Source organism: Nematolebias whitei, chromosome 11 (assembly GCF_014905685.2).
Source record: "Nematolebias whitei isolate Nwh7 chromosome 11, NemWhi1, whole genome shotgun sequence".
Taxonomy (NCBI): Eukaryota; Metazoa; Chordata; class Actinopteri; order Cyprinodontiformes; family Rivulidae; genus Nematolebias; species Nematolebias whitei.
This window is the reverse complement of record NC_056508.1, coordinates 36083330-36104350: the sequence shown is the minus strand read 5'-3', so window position 1 is coordinate 36104350 and position 21021 is coordinate 36083330.

The following is a 21021-nucleotide window of genomic DNA, read 5'->3' as shown; positions in this document are numbered from 1 at the left end:
AGGCTTGTTAATGCCTAAAAATGTATGAACATATTATGCATTCCCATTTTTGCAAGGTTACCAAACAAAACACACTGCGTACTATATAAAAGTACTGCCAATTACTAAAAACATACACGGTTATAACAAAACATCCATCCATCCATCCATCCATTTTCTTTACCCGCTTATTCCATTTTGGGTCACGGGGGTCGCTGGTGCCCATGTCCAGCAATCACTGTGCGAGGGGCGGGGTACACCCTGGACGGGTCGCAAGTCCATCACAGGGACACATAGAGACAAACGAGACAAACAACCATTCACTCTCTCACTCACACCTAGGGACAATTTAGAGTTACCAGCCTAACATGCATGTTTTTGGACTGTGGGAGGAAACCGGAGTACCCGGAGAAAACCCACGCATGCACGGAGAGAACATGCAAACTCCACCCAGAAAGGCCCCTGGACCGGGGTTTGAACCAGGGACCAGCTTGCTGATAGGCAGCAGCTCTACCAGTTGCGCCACCGTGCTGCCCCTTATAACAAAACATGGTCAAATATATTGTATTTATTTGATTTTTACCTCTTAATTTCTACCCAAGTGATGTAGAACAACACAAAAAAATATTGTCAAGTATTCCTGTTGAAACTGTTTCTTGACAATGTAAAGTTAAAGGTAAAGTTTAATAAAGTAAAATATGCAACTACAGAACAGAGAGCAATGCTATAATGAGTGCCATGGCAGACAACACTTTTCAAACAGCACTAAAAATAATAATCAATCTCCATTTGGCATCAATGTTTTTATTACTTTTATAGATTAGTTTTTTTTTGTTTTTTTTTTTATTCAACTTTTATTTATCCAGGTTAGTCTCATTGAGTCATGAGGACTCGTTTACAAGAGAGAACTGCTTTAGCCAGACAACATATAAAGTATACAGACAACAATAAACTACAGTAAAAATGCAATTAAAATAAAAGTAGTGTTATAAAACAATAAATCAGAGTGCTGTAAAACAGGGTAAAATACTAAACAAGAACATATTGTATTTGCTTTGATATTTCTATTGACATTATCAAATGTTTAAAATCCCCTAAAGAAATCAAAGTGGACAACTTCAGTTCCTGTTGCAAGGTGTTCCAGGTCACAGGAGTAGAATAGGAAAATACCTTTTTGCCAAGTTCAGTCCGCAATGAGGGAACGCTGCAGGTAATGATGGCCTGAGAGCGCACGCTGTAACTGCACTGACGACGTGACATGTGGGAGGAGATATAAGAAGGTAGCAGACCAAGGCGGGATTTATAGATGGAAATGAATAAGTGTGAGAGTCTACATGAAGTTAATGATGACCAACTGACCAGTACTGCAGTGATGGGTATAGTTACAGCCAGTTATGAATCTTAGCGCATCGTGGAAGACAGCATCCAACATCTGCAAGGAGTTGGCAGTGGCATTGCAGGGGTGTCAAACTCACTTACAAAAGGGGGCCAAAATTAAAACCTTTTTCAAACTAAGGGCCAATTTCAGAATCCACATTAACTCAAGTTAGACATCTGTTCTTGGATGCAGGTTCCCTAAGAAGACTTTAATTGGTCTCATTTGACGTTCCCTGCTGCACTTTTGACATCATAATCAAAGATTACTGAAAAAATATTTAAGTGATAAAAGTATTTTACATTTAACATATCATCTTGGGGGCCAGATAAGATGTCAACGAGGGCCACATTTGGCCCCCGGGCCTTGAGTTTGACACATGTGATGTAAAGAACAATTGAGTGAATGTGGATGTCTTTTTCTGTGAATAAATGTGTTCCTAAACTCACTTTGGATGCAGCTTCATTTAAGCTGCTCTGTAGACAGGACATTCAGTTAGGAGAGCGCTGAGGCAGAGACACGGTCTCAGAACAAACACATCCATTTATACAAATCTGGTTGTAGAGAAGCTCTCACATATTTGAGTGAAAGTTAAATATTTTTAGTGGTTTTGTGCTTTAGTACTTACTTTAATCTAATATTTGAATAACCGTTTAAATGTATTTATTCATTTTTTTTAAATTTGGGACTTAATAAGATAGATAGCACAAGAAATCAGTTCTGGTTCACTGATACATGGTCAAATCACAGATAATGGAATCTTGATCCCAGTAAGATGTAACCCTTGTGACCGTAAAGTGTTGGCATTTCTCAGTATGTGCGTACGATGGAGTAACTGGAAGCACCAGCACATCAGTCTATTACTCTTCAGGCTTGCTCCTCTCCTCTCCTCCCCTACTCCCTCCAAGTCATTAGCCAGTAAATTAACGACAATCGAGCAGGCTATTAATCACCCTGACAAAAGTGTTAGCACGGCAGGGCTTGGCCACCACGAGTCTGAGGAAGAGGAGGATGGTGGTGGAGGAGGAGGGCGAGAGAGATGACAAAACAGAACATAGGTGACCCAGAGTCTGTATGTGGGGGAAAAAAGAAAGTGCGTAGAAAGGTGGAGAATTAAAAGAGGTGTGAGAATGGCAGCAGAAATAAGATAAGAAGACGACAGTAGCAGTGTTAATGGGAAAGCTGGTATAAAGGTGAACAATACCTGGAAATAAGATTGCTTTTAGATTTTTGTAACAGAAAGGTATTTATACTTACAGGAACAAAGTATTCTGAAACGTACTGTTCATCTACAGTTAAAAATATTCAGAGAGTTGGCCACTTATGTAAAGATTAAAGGCCTTTTTATAACATAACATAACATAACATAACATAACATAACATAACAGAATAAACACTTAAAATAATGTTTATGTCTTCAACAAGTACTTTGTATTTTGTGTTTGGACCTGGGGTCTTTCTGCATGTAGTTCGCATGTTCTTTTTGTGCTTGCGTGGGTTTTCTCTGGGTACTCGGTTTTCTCCCACCGACCAAAAACATGCATGTTAAACTGCCTTCAGGCTCAGGCCTCCCTTGCAAAATAGATCTGTGATCTCAATGCTAAAAGACAAGTATAAGTGACTCCCGTGGTTATTGACAAAGTTCTATTTACAGATTCTGCACAGTCAGTTATCTTTCGTAGTGTGTATCAAGAATGACTCACCTACTATCAACTTTTAGATCAATATTTGTATCTGGGCCTTTTCATATTTGCTGAAGTTGATTAGGTGTGACAACCATCTTGAATGGGATTGACATCAAGAAGTAATCTCTTTCAGGTACATCCAAAGGTTACCTACTTTGCTTTGGTTGTCTCTACTTGGCAAAACGTAGAGACAACCAAGCAAACAAAGACACACACACACACAAACAATATATTTTGTGTCAAGAGGCCATAAATTTGAAGAGATAAAGCTGTTGTGCTACAGTTCAAGCTAAAAAAAAAAAAACAATCTATGAATTAGAATTCAACAAAATATTACATAATAAAATTATTCCAAGTGCAAGCTGAAATGCAGACACAGAACAAATGCCATTCAGTCCCAACAATCAGAATAGTAATAGTAAGAAAAACAGATCAAAATCAGTTTAATCAAAGACTGATTCAACTTAACATCCTGACCATGTAATTGTCAGTGCATGTCACAGTCTTTCATCTTTCTAGGAACACTGAAATGACTTTAATCAAATTCCTAAGTATTCTTTAGGAGAACAGTAGTCCCTGGCTACTTCACAGTTCGACTTTCACGGACTCACTCTTTCGTGGTTTGTGTATGTTCAGTACTGTAGATAACATTTCCCAAAAAATAATAAATAAATAAAATTAAAAAATTAAAATGTGCCACCATTTTGTAGTTTTCTTTCATTAAGCCTTCACTGTTTTTGCCAATCTAAAGAATTACGTTACCTAGAAGCCATCAGTTCACTTCCTAGAAGTCAACACTGCTTCCAACCACTACATTCTGCAAATGGAGGTAAAGTTCTGGAATGCAAAGTCAGAAGTTCTGTAAGGATAAGCTCACAGGACTAGCAAGAAAGTATCAAATATTTCTGAAGCTGAACTCATCCTTCAAGTTTTATCTTCGCTGGTGAGTAACTGGGCTGCAGTTGATCTGGACTCACTGTGACCTGGATCCTGGGAGCTACAGGCGACAGACGGCTGTGGGGGTCAGCCTGGTTCTGGTCGCATGGTGCTGGTCCGGACCGGGCCGAGGTGGTTAACTAAATCCTGGGCAGCCTTGTTCCTGGAGCAGCAGCATGCGCACATCAAGCTGAATGGGGCAATGGGCTTCAGTCATGCAGCACCAGGACTTTTTTCATCTATCGGGTTGGACTGGAACTGAGCCGCTCCTGTTCTGCAGAGCCTGGTAAGTAAAATTTACTAGCTACGTATAAGTACTGTATCTAAAAAAGTTAAATCTGGTCCTCTGGACATTCAAAAAAACAAAACAAAGCAAAACAACAAAAAAATGTAGAAACGTTTCGTCTCTCATCCAAGAGACTTCCTCAGTCTGAGGTGCTGTATTCAGCTCAGTCTCTTAAATAGCACCTTCTCAGAGTGGATCAACCAGTTTTGCTGCTGACAACCAAAACCAGCTGATCACATGCTCAAGAAGGACCACCAGGCAATCCTCAAACGCAAAAACTTTTCTCTTCTCTTTTTTTTTTTTTTTGGATAAGATAAGCTAGAACTTCATTGAGCAGGAAATTGTTGTGCCAGAGTTTCAGTACAAAGGCACATACACAAGGAATCACACAAGATATAAAAAAATTGCAGAATATAAAATACCAACAATTAAATTCTAAAACAGATCAGGTGCAAACAGAAACATTAAAGTGTTTATAATTGTATTGTCCTACGTGTAGAAAGAGGACGGAGTTTACACGTTTGATTGCCACATGGAGGAAGGACTTCCTGTGGCATTCTGTGGAGCACCTCTGTGGTCTCAGTCTACGACTGAAGGTGCTGTGGTAAGAGTCCAGTGTGTCATGCAGGGGGTGTGACTTGTTCAGGATCTGGAGCTGTTTCCTCAGCATCCTCTGCTCAAACACGTGATGATGATGATCAGACACCTGATGATGACTGACGATGGTTGGCTTGAACTTAAAGCAGTTGTCTCTACATAACAAAGCATTATATATCTGCCATTTTATTGCTTCAATGCATATTTGCTTTTTATGCATCTGAACACAACTGATGAACTGCATAATGATTACACTGTCCTTTTACAAAATGAAAATTACAGCCATTATTATCATGCATCATATACAAATGCTGTTGAAAAAACAAAATAAAATAGTAGAATTTTGTACAAAGAATAGACAGTTTTATATCATCTGTAGCCTTTTTTTTTCTAAAATATTGCAAAAACAAGGAACAAGTCATGGGACCTAAGAAAAGAAAAAAAAAATTATCTGATGTGAGAGAAAATATAAGTTTTTTTAAAGCTCTGACACAAAGAAAAGCACACAAATATACTTTGTAGGTTTGTCTTTAGCTCAAACAGAAAACTCTCTTCAACTCTAACCCTTGCACTTTCTCCCTCCCAGACTGGGACCACCTGCTGGGAGGCTGAGCTGGAGACGTCAGGTGGGTCATGGCCGTCACACAGTTCTATGTCATCAGCCTGTCACAGTGAAAGGAGTTGACATGGGAGATATGCTAATCCACTTAGCTTCAAGCCCAGCCAGAAGGCCAGTATGCAGTCCTCTTTAAGCCCAAAATGAGCAGAACACACACAGACACATTAAGCCATGTACCTCTGAATTTTCCAGAATGTGTGTTAGATTAGATCACTTGACACTAAATAATTCCTGGGAGTTTTAAGTTTACACTCTATAAAAACCATCAGATTATATAAGAAATGCTAGAAAACTGGAGACATATTAGTATACTGTCTCCTTCAGAACAAGAACTCTTTTGTATGCAAGTTAAGAGTTGTGTTGAATCTGCTCCAGGATCAGTGTTTAGTTTGTGTAAAGCATTTAAGTTGATTGCACTAATATAATAAATGAAATAAAGTGTTAATAAAACACACATTTTCTAATTTATGAACTTCTTTGTTAGAGCTTCTGCATGCTTTGGTATTTCTAGTTGTTATTCTTTTGGCGAGTCAAGACAGTTCTTCTCATCCTGAGAAGATTTCATTGCATTTTTGACCTTGTGATGATCTGCAAATGACAAATAAACCTAAATCATAAGCCTAAACCAAATTAAATATTTGGTGTTTGGGAGTAGTAAAGTGTGTTACTAATGCTTTTTTGGCATTCTATTGACTGACGGTGTATCTGTAGAGCTTGAATAGTGAAAAACATCAATATTAGATACTGATCCAAAACAGTTCATCTGTATTATAATATCTGGTTGTTCAAAAGCTGAATCAGAAAATAAGAACATAGCTGAAAAAGCTGAAAACAAGCTTAAGAGAACTACACTTTTTGGTCTCAAAAGTTCTTGCCATACATTAAAAGGCTTTTGATTTTCATGCAACCACAATACTCACTTCAGGCAAATGCAAAAACAGCCAAGTACAGGTGCTATAAATTTACCAACTGACAGCTGTGACAGGTACGAACAAACAAACAAAAAGGCTTAGTTTTTAGTATTTACAAATCGAGTAAGCCAGCATAAAATGTAGATTAGTGACAATAAATTGCACTACATTTGTACATACAAATACACCCATTCACTCTGCAGCACAACGATCAGTCAGCCTGCCAGCAGCTAGATGTCAGAGTTCAAAACTATTCCACCACTCAGGCAGACGATATCTCAAACCGATCCATCGTATTTCCCGGTCATAACTTTCCCTATTAGGAGCAGCAGTAAAGCTATTACTACTGCTCATTATCCCACAGAAACAGGAAGGAAGAGAAGGAAACAGATGGGAAGGCAGGAGAATGGTGAGTATGAGACACAATGCTCCTTTCCTCCTCCTCCTCCTCGTCCTCTCTACCTCCGTCTCCCTCCTCTCCGCTGCTCGCTCACTAGTTGTCCTCAGGGCTCGGGAGAGCGGAGGCCCACAATCAGCCCGACAATGCTGTATACAAGTGGTTGTGAACAATGGAGGCCAGCCACAAAGAATTCTGGGAACAGAGACACAGCCATCTTCTCCTATGGGTGACTCCTCTGTGCCAGACCCATCGATACACATCGGCCTGCTGAGACTGACCGGTGCCAGAAAGATAAAGAGCGAGAGAGAAAGGGATAGAGAGAGAGAAAGTAGTGATACGATGCTCTCGTGTGTTTGCTCTTTGACCCTGCGGTTCAATAAGTTTAATGGGCTATAATATTTAAAGCTAAAAATATGTGCATTTCTTTTTTTTTTTTACACAAACTAGAACACAACATTACACACACACACAGGCTGAGCATCAAACTGTTCATAAAATTATGAATGAATTACCCATCACATAAACACACATAAAAAGGAAATTAAAAAAAAAATCTAATTTTTTTTTTTTCTGTAAGTGAAGGTCAAGTGACTTCAACATCTGCAACATGGCATTCAAATATTTTACAACTGAATTCAAAATGGTAAAGAGAGAGAAAAGACAGCGGAGGAAGAAAAAGCAGGACTGGAACGAAACAGCGAAAAAGACAGAAAGAGACAGGCAATTTTCTTCCTCTCCTCTTAAAGTGTGCAGGGTGTGGGGTGAATGTGGTCCATTTGGAAATAATTGGCTAGTAATTAGGTGGGGGTCGACAGGTCGATTTGGGAACAAATGGCTGTCTTTAGCTCAGGTGGCCCTCCGCACGAGATAATGGGAGCTTTGCTTCCCGCCCAACCCCCCCTTTTCCTCCTCCTCCTTCTCCTCTTCTCTCCTTTTCTCTCCTCTCTTCTCCCTCCATCCTCATCACTTCCCTATCTGCTAGTGTGCTCATGCAGGTGTGGGCAGCGTCTAAATAAGTGACAACTATGAAATATCACATGAACCAACAACAACAACTCAAAAATACAAAAAGTGTCGCCTAAAAGCTCACTCTGAGAAGATCAGGCAGAAAATGAAACACTTGAGTTTATTACTGGGAATATTAAGCGTGTCTTGTAAATTACAAGCCTGACTGTTGTTAAGAATAGCTAAAAGCTGCACGTTTAAAGATTCAGCCGTTTTAACTATTTAAAGCTCATCTTAAGTTCAATAAACAGCACCGTCGAGCCTAACTGTTAAGTGGAAGTGACCCATTTAATGGACCCCTGAGCTGTACTTAATCTTTATTTAGATCACTGGGAACGTGTTAAGGGTAGAGCAATGATCTCATTTATAATGGTGCAGGTAGCAGCAGCAGAAGAGCAGGGCAGAAAAAAAAAATGAAGGTAACCAATCACACAAAACTGAACCATAATTTCTGGACTACTGAGTGCACCTGAATATAAGCCACGCCCACTCAATTTAAAAAGAAAAAAAAAATGTGTACATATATAGGCCACACTTGTTTATAAGACGCGGGTGTCTACGATGTAACATGAGAATGAATTTTTTTTTTACTTAAGTATTTACCGTAAATGCTTAATTTTCAGAACCGTATCTGTAACATGGCTGGTGAAAAAAAATAAAACATATTAGCCCTGTTTGGTAATTTCATTGGTCAGATTTTTAAAAAAACTTTATTTATACAAGTAGTCTCAATGAGCTACAAGGACCCATCCCCAAGAGAGACATGTAACAGGCAGCTATGTGAGCGCCCGGGTATGACGAGGCTAAATGTTTTGGCGACATGAAGCTCGTTAGCCCGTCAAAAAAAAAATAAATCCATAAATTAGCCGTAGCACTGTATAATCCGCGGTGTTCGTAGTAGCGGCTTATAGTCTGGAAATGAAAGAAAACATAATTAATTTTAACATTTAGTTTTAGGAGCATAGTGCTAAAATAGATAATTTACACAGATGGAAAACTTCAGCAGCACCAAACCGTGTGTTTGTCCCCCCCCCCCCCCCCAATACAATGTCAATAAGCTCTCACCCACTCTTGCTGTCTCTCTCTTCCCTCTCCCATCCTCTTTTTCAGCAGTGCTGAGGTCTTGTTTGGCTTCCTGCTGTTTGTGTCCAGACAAGGCCTTGATCCGAATACTGATTCCCCATTGATAGGGCCGCACTTCCGATCTCATTAACTTGTTTTGTCTTAGGCTAAATGGAAACGTCCAAGGGAGGGTGAGCGAAAAAAAGAAAGAAATGGGAGAGCGGCACTAAACAATGTGACAGAGTTTTGTAGGAGAGGCACCGTAAATATCAAGTAAATACAAACAGGATGGAGGATAAGGGAGGACTTTTTTAAAAAAGTTTTGGGGTGTTGGGAGTCAAACAGTGTGCACAAAGGATTTAAAGACAAACTTTGATCAAAGAACCTGAAAGGAAATGGTGGAACTTAAAATAGAATTAAAACAAACATACTGATTACTGACAACAGGTTACTGATACTTAAATATAAATATATTTTTAATTAAAAACATTAAATGTGAATTTGTTTTGGGGGAAATAAACAGTCCTACACATTTTACCACATTTTTCATTAGATGTATTACTTCAAAAAACTAAAATGTTTACATCTTTATGTCAGCTTATGCTATTAGTGCTTAGTGCATATTTAGTTGATGTTTTTCTTAGTCCATATCTTAGATCTTATTGCTGTTTTTCTTTTACATTTTATTGTGGGATGTAACTGGGACGCTGTGTACACAATCTCGTTCCACCACATGTACCACATGTGGTGTGTATGGCAAATAAATCTCGCTGACTTTCTGACTATATTCCACTTTGAGGCCATTTTAAATGTTTTACATAATGAGCTGCAGTGAGATAAGTGTCCACATCGTTGTCCTTTCATGTATTATCCTTCGGTGCCACCATTATGTGCATAAACAGCCCTTGCAGCCATTTACCACATTGAAGGACTTCGCCAGAGGAGAACCCACAGTGAAACAAGAAAAAGAGGAGCAGCAGACAGACGTCATTGAAACGAGAGAGAGAGAGAGAGAGAGAGAGATAATAAGAGAGACTAGACAGTAAAAGGCAGGAAGGCAGAATGGAGGGGGTGGTCCGAAAATGTCATATGATCCAAAATAAACTGCAGAAACAAGAAGCGAGGCTGAGATGGGTTAAAGAAGGAGGAGGGCGTCGGGCTGAGGGAGGATCAAAAGGGATGTCCGCCGCTGATAACTGCACCTCAGATAATGTGTGGTGCAATTAGTGCACAGTGACGATTTCCATTAGGGCTAATCAAATATTTATACTGCCTCCTGAGCATGTCACAATGCTGCCCTGACCTCTCATATCAATGTGACAAACGGCTAATGAGAGAGTCTGAGCATAGACAGTGAGAGGTAGAGAGACAGACAGGAAAGAAAAGAAAAGAGGGGCAGGTGGAAAAGAGTTACAAGTGGAGTTTGCTCTTTCTTTCCCTTGTCCACATTTGGTTTGCAAATTATCGGCCTCTGTCATCAATTATAGGACAACTCTGGTGGGAAAGAGAGGCCGTGTGTGTGTGTGAAAGTGTGTGTGCGTTTTAGTCCATGAATCTGTGATGAACAGGAGGATGTGGCATTGCTGATGCTACCTTATAGGGCCATTAATCACACTGGACCAAACGTAGAAGCAGTTTAATTTAGGATTCACTGATCTGGACATTCACCAAAGAATTTGGACTCAAGGGAAAAAGAAATAACCCAGAAAGTAAAACGTAGTGTGAAAAATTAAGATATAGTGTTTTGCTTTGATAGAGCCCCGATGGGAATAAATGTTAGAAGTGAACTGTAGTAACATGTAGTAACGTATCACTGTTGTGTGTCTGTTGAGATATACAATATAAACAGCACCTGTCTCACAATTGTGGCGAAAATCGGGATGACATTAGCATTCATTCACTTTTGTTTTATTTCTAATTTACTCATATTTGAAGTGAATCAACTCCATTAATGCATCCAATTATTTGCAAATGTCAAACACTCATGCAGACTACTTCTTTTTTAGCTACCAAAGACATTTGAAACAAACAAAAAAAGACTTTTAAACAATTTATATTATCAGTTTAACCTAAATGGCAACTCGTAAGGAAAAAAAAAAAAAAACATTGCTGGTCGCTGACACAATCAGCAGAGGGTTAGGGGTAACAAGATGGGAGGGCCTCAGGGGTGAGAGGTCAAGTCCTGGTCTGACAGACAGATGGAGGAGAGTAGTCAGGGTTTGAAAGAAGAGAAGGGGATGAAGGATGGATCTGGCTGGGTGCTGTGACAGTCTGGGATATGAATGACCCTCTGCACCGATGTGACAGAGCTGGGGTTCCACGTAAACCAGGCTGATTAACTACCTCGTCAGTGAAACACAGGAAGTAAAAAGGAAAAGTCATGGAAATTGTAGTGACGAGGATTTAAATTATGGTACGTTTAAAGAGAGCAAAAATAGGTACATATGGAAAATTAGATACAATAAGGAAAAATAACTACAAAGTTAACAAAAGGTCAAAATAAAAGTCACTATTGTTCATATATATATTTTTTTTTTTCTTAAGCACATGCTGAGCACAAAGACAGGTTTCTTTCTTACACGCACAACTTAAAGTAGCAAGAAAACAAAAAGCCAGGATAAGATGCGACAGCAGGCTAATCTCCAGCACAAGTGATAACATTCAGTGGTAAAACCATGACAGATGAGTATTGATCTCTCAGTTGTTGAAGGAGGATCAAATAGATAACTAGACCGCTTTATTGATATTGATTGAGGAGTCAAAGAAGGAAAGCGTTTTCACTCAGGGAAACGTATGTCGTGCAATGATTCAGATTAGACAGGAGCATGTCAAAATAATAGCTAATTTTAACACTTGGCTGCAGAAACAAAACTGTATGTGCTGTAAAAGGAAATGACGTGGATATGCTCTCCGAGACACACACGCAGAAACAAATATTTGGCATTATCCCAGGTGGTCCGGATTTAAACATAAGATGGCCGCCTCACTCTACAAACACTGACATAAGATGAAACTCAGACCACCACAAAGTAACCGCAAACGTCTTCTGGCTCTTGTTGACAGTGACATCACACAGATTTGAACATGCATATCGAACACCCGCAGCGAGTCATAACTCACCAAGAGCCAACGAATTATCTGGCGTGTCTTCGAACAGCGCAGTCGAACTATGAGTTCCCCGGTACCCATAAACTCTAGTTACCAATTAACCATGTCTGTGTGTTGGAGAGATACTGGGAGAGTGCAGGGGGGTCTGGCAGGCCTATCTGCAGCGCTGCGATGCGCCAACGTGAAAGAATGCCAGTGTCAATGGGAAACAGATATGGGAAGTGCAGGGGGCTGATGAGCTGAGTGAAGGTCGATGAGGTCAACTCCTAAAGTGGCAGAAACTCTAACACGTTGTCTCTGCACTGTCATGCTTTTCCAAAACACATATGGTTATTATTTAATGGAAAGATGGTCAAAATATGAATTCTGGTAGTATTATTGAGGTCCTGTGTTTTTAGGGCATGTGATAACTATCAGAAAAGAACAGTGAAACATTAAAATGTTTTTTTTTTTTTACTTTCACACATTTTGTAGCAGTTTTTTTCTGAATGTTCCTATTTACAGCAGTGGAGAAAGTACTCAAACTCTGTACTTAATAAAAGTACAAATAAACAGACAATGTACTCTAGTAAAAGTAGAAGTACCACATTAACGTTTTTACTTAAGTAAAAGTAAGTACTTTCTTTTAAAAATACTTAAAGTATTAAAAGTAAAGTACTTGCTGAATGTATTATCTAATGCAATGGTCTGCAAGATTATTAAGTGTGCCTACCGTATGTATATTTTCTGTGATACATTAATAGTGTTGAGCCATTTTAATGAAAAATGCTGCAGATAATACATGTTTTTATTGTGTTTACTCTGTGACACAGTTCACACTTGGACTTGTGATTCTGTGCGTCAGAATTTCAGGGATGACATGCAGAGTTAAATGTCATTGATCAAAATAAGAAAGAGGAATGATTATATTATATGAAAAGTTTTTATTTAACACAAAGCAAAACCAATGTGTCATTTTAACTGCAGTAAACACATTTAAGTAAAAGTTGTCTGACTGAAAAAAGGAGCATTAGATCTAACAAAGGAATAGACACTGATCATTTCAACTCCAGTTTGTCATCAACTCTAGTTAAAATACTGTCTATTCAACCTTGTAATGTGTCAATAATGAACAATATTTTAACTTCCTGACACCATTTTCAAAACTTGGACCTGAGTGTCGAGCCATTTGGAGACATGTCTTTTCTCCTAACATCCCATGAACTGACACATTTTAATATTGCAGCAATAATTTCTTGTTCAAGTTCAGAAGAAGTTGGTTTTCAAAGTTTTTTGAGTCCAGTCTGGCTCTTTTGGGAGAGAGAAGCTGTCCTGCTGTACTGAGCAGTCTTTCAATCAGGCCATGGGTGGTGTGTATCTTCTGGTTGCCTCTCCACGGTGGAATCCATTTTGGGTGTGTTAGTGGTGCTGTGGGTGCACCCAGCTCAATGTCATATATACTAGAATATACAGTACATCAGTGGCCCAGCTCTTCTTGAAGGTGGGTCTAATGTTACCTGCCCACCTTGCAGTGATTTAAAGGACTACTCCTCTCTCGCCATTAATTACTCTCAAACTAACAAACAAATTAAAAAAAATGCAACGTGAATGTAACATGTAACACAACGCATTATAGAATATAGTGTAGTAGAAAGTACAGATACTTAATGTAAAATGTAGTGGAATAAAAGTTGAAAGTACCCATGTTTAACTCTACTTAAGCAAAGTACAGATGCATGAAAAATGTACTTAAGTACAGTAACAAAGTACTTATAGTTAGTTACATTCCACCACTGCCTATTTATAAACCTTGCACTGTGTCTGCTCTCTCCATGAACACCTGAACATCTGCCCAAGTCCGATTCTGATGTAACAGAAACACCTAAAAAAACTGAGACTTTAGCATCTCTGGAAAAGTTTAAATTAAATGCAATTTAGTTGTTGTCTTAGAATCAATTTTAAGGTCCTAAGACATGTTTATTCAACACAAACATGAATTGATATTTAATCACTACAGAAGAAAGAAAAGGCTACGTTACTCGAGTGCCCACAGTCAACTTTAGTCTACGCTTTAAAATTAAAAGCTCTTTAAATCACAGTGACTGAGCACAAATAAAAATCAACAAATTATAATATGTTGAACTGGTAACTCTGATCTATAAAGTACTTAAACAGGTAAATTACTCTGACTATATAGAATATGCCTGGCTCTGTCATTGAGTGGGACTAGATGTAACTTAAATTTTGATTCTGCAAATGAAGTGACAATGTTTTGTTTTTTTTCACTTAAATTTGACTTAAGGCTGTTGCAGAAGATGAGCAGGGAGAGAGGAAGAGTTTATAAATGGGTAAAGATGCTGACGCTGGAACAGACAGGAGATCTTAGAGATGGGATGCTGGTTAGAACGAAGCAATACACATTGGAGTTTCAATAAATAGGTGGCAGAGGGTGGGTATAGTGGGAGCTTGAGAAGTGGTGGGGGTCATTAGCACCTAATCTGTTCCATATGACACACACTCACATGGCCTCTGTCTGGACACTGTCTGATCGTCTCCACACCTCTCTGAGCTGGTGACGAGGGAAAGTAGGAAAAGCTCTGGGTGGGGGAGCAGAGGGGGACATTTCTTATCCCCAACAGGAGCTCCACGATGACAGGCCATGTCACACATCAGAAATGCTCCTTATCACAATTCAGCCAAAATACAATTAGTTTATGAACACATAAAATATGAAAAGAGAGCATGTGTTTTGTTGTTTGTGAGACTGAGTGTAATGAGCGCTGACTAAGATGCCTGCCTTAATCGTGACACACTGATAAAACTATGATCTCCAAAGCATTTTTTTTTATTTCAAGGTGAAGTAAAAGTTATAAAAACAACAAAACACTAAAAGACAATGACACACACTCATGCACATTTCAACTGAGCAATACTCCGTACTACTGCTCATTAAACAAAAGCAGGTGTGAGCCACATCCTGTGCTCGTACAAGAAGCTTAGGGACATTTTTCTCATATTTGAACAGCTAAAAATTTGCAAAAGTTGTCTAATCTCTTTGCATGTAAGATGGGATTTGTGCACCCCCAGCCTACAACACCCCACCTCTTTCACATACTTAATAACAACCCCTGCTACGCCCTAAGCATGGTGCTGTACCGGGCCATTTTAATTAGGTTAGATGTGTGTTTGCGTGTGTGTACAACTGTGTGTGTGTGTGTTGTGTCAGCATCATGGCCCAGACCTACAAGCTGATTTAATGAAACACAGCAGGTGATAAAAAAAATTCAGGACCCCTTTGAAATCAACCTGAATTTTCACAGAAACTCTAAAGACGACGGAGTAAAAGAGTTGCTGAACGAAAAATGCGTCTCGTTTGAAGGAATAGATTTTTTTCAAGTCGAGTTCTTTTTTTGTGAAGCACGTTTAAACCATCTGTCGATGTTCAAAGAGCTGTTCAGTCAAAATAGCAAATAAAAAGTCAATAATGCAAATCCATTAAGGGAAATGAAAACTAAAAGCAGTAAGACAAAATGAAAGATTGAAAAGACCATATATTCATGTATTTAAGATGATGTATCTGCCCACCACAGACTCATGTTCAGGCTGCTGTTTAATACACCGTATTATTGTTAGTGTTCAGTGTATATCTTACATCCTTGTATACTGTTTCTTTATATACTTTAGATGTTTACTATTTTTGGACGTAACTGGGACCTTGAGTACACAATTTTGTTCCACCTCATGTACCACATGTGATGGGAATGACAATAAAGAACCTTGAGCCTTGAATATATGTGGATATGCCCATGCTTTTTCTGTTTGGACTAAATAGTTCTGGACAAGATGCAACCTTGAGAGGGAGACCTGGTTAATACCAACATTTATTATGAATAAGAAGGAAATTACAAAAGTAGACATTACCTCTTTGAAACTATAATATTTATAAAAGAGACAGAAATTAGCCAACAGGCTTGGAATAAAATAGACAATTTTAACTGGTTTTAAAAGGTTAAATAAATATCTAAAACAACACACACATCTTCTTTATTTAAATGCAACAAAGTTAAGTCAGGTCCTCTGGATGGTTTCTTTTTTGTTGAGACGTTTTGTCCTTGATCCAAAGGACTTCATCAGTCCTAGGAGCCACAACAAACTTAGTCCACAAGCAGTGGACACATAGTGGGCCAACCAGTTTGCTGGTGATAAGATGGTTGTGGGACTGAGTTTGTTGTTGTTGACTGATGAAGTCCTTTGGATGAAGGACAAAACGGCTCAACAAAAAAGAAACCGTCCAGATGACCTGATTGAACTTTGTTGGATTTTTTTTAACCTGGATTATTGAGCATGAGCTCTGATGTTCTTTATATAAAGTTTAAAACTTTATACTTTATTACTGAGTTTATAGGAACCTAATATTAACATAAATGTGTTTTTACACCAGTTGGTCCACTTCTTTAAGGTCAAGGTCAAGGTGTCTTTATTGTCATTCACATCACATGCGGTACATGTGGTGGAATGAAACTGTGTACACAGGGTCCCAGTTACATCCAACAAAAATACAAATTGTAAAGAAAAGCAGTAATACGATCTAAGAAATACGTTAAACTAAGAACACACTAAGCACCAATAGTACAAAACAATGCGCAAAACAACAGCAGCGCAAACATGAGTCTGTGTGAGCAGATGAGGATGAATGGATAGAACAACATCCATCCATCCATTATCTTTACCCGTTTATTCCATTTTGGGTCACGGGGGTCGCTGGTGCCCATGTCCAGCAATCACTGTGCGAGGGGCGGGGTACACCCTGGACGGGTCGCAAGTCCATCACAGGGCCACATAGAGACAAATGAGACAAACAAACATTCACTCTCTCACTCACACCTAGGGACAATTTAGAGTTACCAATCAGCCTAACATGCATGTTTTTGGTCTGTGGGAGGAAACCGGAGTACCCGGAGAAAACCCACGCATGCACGGAGAGAACATGCAAACTCCACCCAGAAGGCCCCTGGACCGGGGTTTGAACCAAGGACCTGCTCGCTGAGAGGCAGCAGCTCTACCAGTTGCGCCACCGTGCTGCCCGATAGAACAACATGAAATAAATAAATCAGCAGCATGAGATCAGCATCATGGATAGTCAGCAGCACACATCAACAATCAAGTGGCATTACAGTGACTTTTTCACAGTAATTTTCAGTGATAATCCTGACTAGGATTCATGAATCTAACAGCCTCAGGGTAGAAGCTGTTCCTCAGCCTAGTAGTTCTGCACTAAATGCTCCTCAACCTTCTGCCTGAAGGGAGCGGGGCAAAAAGTGTGTGTGCTGGGTGAGTGGGGTCCTTCATGATGCAGGTGGCCCTCTTCCTGCATCTGGAGTGCCATGACAGTTCACACAACGATTCTCCATTTCAAACTCAGCTGACTATGGACAAATGAGAACTCTTAAAGCAAGATGTTTTCACTGGCATCAGAGTAAACTGTGATTAGTTTAACGTCTTGGATGTGATTAAAGAATGCACATCATTTTACACAAACTAACAGCCAGCCTGCTGCCAAACGTTGCTCTCAAATAGAGCAGTGAAAGTGGAGCATACATGTGCCTTTATTTATTTGAAGTCACAAATCCAGCATGTTGAATGAACACTGTTGACATGTTTTATAATGCACCATCAAATATGACCTGTGGAAATCATTTGGATCCTGTTAAAAAGGAAGGCGTTGTGCTCTCTAACCATTGATTAAAAGCTGCAGTGATGAGAAACGTTTAACGTTTATTTGATTCAGCTAGCACTAGCGACACACATTACAGAAGATAAAACAGACAGCAAAAAAGACTGATGAGGATTAAAAGTTTAACCCTTTCAGTTAAAAGTGAATTCCCAATGGAAAATGAACCATTGTTCGGTTTATAAGGAAACTTATTTTCTTTAACCATATTGCATAAATGTATACCAGTACTTCAATGAATGCTCTGTGGTAACATATAACTCAACTTTTATATAAGGGGAGAATAAATAAATTTAACACATGTATTTAAAGCCAACTGATGAAGTGACAGTCAGTCTTGAATCCAGTTTAGTTTCTCTTCCAGCTTAGAGCATGAAAGCTTCACAGACACTAAAGCAAAACGACGCAGTGGGCACTGCTGTGCAACTACAAACGATTTCTCTCAGTGCACGAAATAAAGGCTACCCGGGTTACAGGAAGTACAACCAAGTTGGAAAGTGACAAAGAGATGCAGAACAAGGAGAGAGGACTGAGGGAGACTAAAACGAATGAACGCTTTTGAGGCACAAGTGATGGACGGAGCGTTTTACAACACTGTGCCGTGCCAACTGCGAGTGCGCTAATGGATGTGATTTTTGCCAGGTCTTAAAGAGGGTTGCTCGAAGAGCTAGCGTCTCTTTGTGTCCACCTTTTTAGCTGTCTTGTCATTCCTGATGTCCGTCTGTCTGTTGTACTGGCTCACCGTCTGTGTGGGCACAAGATTGCATGAGTGTATCTACGTCCGCCTCAGTGTTAAAGCAGCATTACACTGAAAGGTAGAACAGAGAAAATGGATTTTTATAACTGCTCTAAAAGTGTGTTTTTTCTTCTTCCTTTTTTCACGTGTGTGTACATGTGTGAATGTGTGTGTGAGTATTACCACTGTGAGCCGCATTCTGGTACTGGAGCACTACAAAGGCAGCTGATTAGAAACAGTGGGTGAGCTTTGCTAACAATTCCCAGAGAATATGCAAAAAGAGGCCGACAAAAGCAAGAGAGAGATGAAATTATAAGAATAGTGAATAAAAGAATCAGGGGAAGAAAAAAAAAAAGGATATACATTATCTCAGAAGGTAGCAGCTGCCATTGTACTTTAAGAAAGAAGTAATGCAGCTTTTTGACTTAACATTATTTGTAGAAATAAATATATTTTTAAAATTCAACCTTTATTTATGTATACAAGTTAGTCTCATTGAGTCACGAGGACTCGTTTTCAAAAGAAGCCTGTTTGGATTTGAACTTGGATTCATAGTGACTACTATTACTACACTTACAAACACATGGATAGGCATGCTCTTAAAATATATGAAAACATTTTTTTTTATATAAATTAAAAAAAAAATCTATAACAATATGCAAACTTACTGTATAGAATGGTGAAAGATGACAAATAATGATGATATCCTCTTAATAATTTAAATATTGACGCTGTAATAATAGTTAGGTATCTGCTGTTTACTGTCTGCAAATGCTTCTCTCTCCAAAACGACTTTGTAAGCATCCCAGCTTTTAAACCTTCCGACAAAATCCGATTATTTAGTTATTCCTAATGTGTTTTCCTCTGTAGAATTCCACAGAAGCAACAGCGAGTGTTGCTCGAGTCCTTTCGAGGCCTTCTTGATTGTCTAAGCAACTCCTAAACAGCACTTGCACTCTGAAGAGCTCACGTCCTGCTCTCTAACTTGAACTGAGCTCTGGCAGCTATTCACTTTCAAAGGCAGTCTGTAAAAATACGTTGAATTTAATGTCAGTAAATCTGGGATTTCAGACAAATGGAATGATTTATATTGAAGAAAATGCACAATTAATTGGCTTTTTTAGAAGTTGAAACAAACTCTTGTTTCTTCTGTGTTGCCCTTGTCACAGTTATTTTTTTCTATGAGCTTAAATCAAATAGTCAAAGTATTTTCTACATAATAAAAATTCCTATTTTTCCCCTCAGCTTGGGAAGTTGGCAGTCGACTCCAGTAGACATTCTCTTCCTGTTGCTTCATGTTTTTGGACGGAGGCTACATGTACCCTTGACTCGGTGCCTTTGAGATTCTAAATAAAAGTGTTGGAGCTATACTGGGGCCAGATCTGTTTTTGGCCCTTTTAGGCGGGTCAGCCCGGCCTTGGGTCAACAATAAAATTAAACAAGTGGGATGGGGAAAAATGAGAGAGGTTGGGTAAGGAATGGATTTTGCTTTATAAATGAAAACAAAACCTGGCTCATGAAGCCAACCATATTTGTGTGTGTGTGTGTGTGGGGGGGGGGGGGTCTGCATCATTTCTCAATAGACTTTTTATTCAGGGATTTGTGGCTCTTATCATTTGTTACTCTGATTAGAACCACAATTAAATTCTGTATTAATTACTGTTGAGACCCAACACTGAGCAGTTTATTAAGGACCTCCACTCAATTCCGTATTCCAATGAATGAAACAAACAACAGACATTAATAATCCGCTATACCCCAGTGACAAGTCAACTGTGAGAAGGAGAGAGGCTGGGAGAAACAGAGTCCAACAAAGAGGGAGGAAGGGAAAAAGCTTTTTCTATATTGATCAAGTTGATCCGGACTTGGTCAATATTTGAATAGGAAGGAAAAGAGACTGGTGCAAACAGCAGAAAGGTGAAAAGTTTGTTAAATAAAACTCCAAAAGTTTTGGTAATCTATTAGGGATTTAGACATAAATCTATGCTCTAGTATGTAATGCAAAACATCTGTTTGTCAGTGTTATTGGATGATGATCGCTTTAAATGGTGGCAACATTTCACTTGACAAAATTCATCTTATCTTAGTATATTATCTTCCTCTCAGTCCTTCAAAACACATACATAAATATTTTCTTTCTTGACTGTGTACAAAAGAATAATCTGTAAAATAAAATAAGAAAGGCAACTTCAGCTCAATAGCATGCAAGTCAGAAATTAAATAATTTACCTAAATAGATATATATATATACGGGCAGCACGGTGGTGCAACTGGTACAGCTGCTGCCTCTCAGTGAGCAGGTCCCTGGTTCAAATTCCAGTCCGGGGGCCTTTCTGGGTGGAGTTTGCATGTTCTCTCCGTACATGCGTGGGTTTCCTCCAGGTACTCCGGTTTCCTCCCACAGACCAAAAACATGCATGTTAGGCTGATTGGTAACTCTAAATTGTCTCTAGGTGTGAATGAAAGAGCGAACAGTTGTTTATCTCATTTGTCTCTATTTGTCCCTGTGATGAACTTGCGACCTGTCCAGGGTGTACCCCGCCCCTCGCACCGGCAACCCCCGTGACCCAAAATGGAAGAAGCAGGTAAAAGATAATGGATGGATGGATATA